Source organism: Lolium perenne, chromosome 7 (assembly GCF_019359855.2).
Source record: "Lolium perenne isolate Kyuss_39 chromosome 7, Kyuss_2.0, whole genome shotgun sequence".
In the NCBI taxonomy this organism is placed as follows: domain Eukaryota; kingdom Viridiplantae; phylum Streptophyta; class Magnoliopsida; order Poales; family Poaceae; genus Lolium; species Lolium perenne.
In genome coordinates, this window is record NC_067250.2 from 241,267,138 (window position 1) to 241,268,262 (window position 1,125).

A 1,125-nucleotide genomic window follows, 5' to 3' on the forward strand; every position below is an offset into this window, starting at 1 on the left:
TTCGCTAATTAATTATTCTTAAGCTAGACCGGAGAACCGCTGGCAGCTCGTTCCCCACCGTCGGACGGAGCAGCCATCGCCGGCGGCGCGCCGGCGCCTCGTCGCGCCGCCGGCTCTGTCCCCCGGCGGCGTCGGACGAACTGCGGCGCTACACGTCAACCACGGCTCCAACACTTGTTTCGTCTGCACGCATTGTACCACCGCAGGAAAGTCCGCCGCAAGCAGATCCGCCACCCACGACGACCGGGATTTGTTCCGCGCACCAATTGGTAGACCTCCGCTTCTGCCTCCCCCGCCCCTAATCGATTCGGTTCCCGTAATTTATTGGAGTTTGCAGGTACGAAATAGTCCTCAATGTCTCGTCGTAGCGGGTACACCGGCGAGGGTGGGGATTCGATCATGTCGTGGCCACGTTCTACTTCTCCTACCTCGTCGGAAGTGCAGGTATATAGCTTCAGCTCTCTGTACTACCGTTGAATTTGAAGTTCCGCCATGGCCTGTTGGGGTGATTTCAGTTGTTCTTTTTTCCATTATTGTTACAGTTAGCCAGGCAAGCCGATGATCCATGGTACATTGCATACCAAGATGAATCAACCCAGTGGTGTAGCCAGAGGATGGATTTGGAGGAGAAGGTGGCCAATTTAGGTGATGAATTGGCCCGTAAAAACCTGATGATATTCGAGCTGAAGCGTATTGTGGATGAAGAAAAGAAGAATTCAGAGCTTATTCGCAAGGAGAAGTTGAGAGTTGAGACAGATCTTGCCGTATTTGATCAAGTGGTAGAAAATCTAGAACATGAACTAAAAGTGATGGGAGAGGAGAAAAGTAGATTCATCTGTGCAGTTTTATTAGGTGTCATCCCTGTCCTAGCGATTATGTGGTTACGTAGACGATTTAGTATAGAATTGTTATTCAGTAGATGGCTCTAACCACGTATTTTGTTGTGGCTCTAAGCACTGTATTTCGGTGTACAATTTCCTACTTGTGCTAAGTAATGTGCACGATAATTTTAGCAAGGGATCCCAAAAGTGAAAGCATGTACCAGCCTCCGGATCAAATACATATCAATATCTTCCCAATCAAGTTGGGATAGAATTCAAATCATACATACGGATGTACATGGAC

The 1,125-nt window shown here is 48.6% G+C and overlaps 1 long non-coding RNA gene across 1 annotated transcript; it reads left to right on the forward strand.

Moving 5' to 3' along the window:
- The first annotated feature begins 234 nt into the window (after positions 1-234).
- Positions 235-865, forward strand: LOC139833362 (uncharacterized). The gene is made up of 3 exons (XR_011749000.1): positions 235-269; positions 338-444; positions 543-865. It is a non-coding gene; the product is annotated as an uncharacterized lncRNA (long non-coding RNA).
- Positions 866-1,125: the final 260 nt, after the last annotated feature.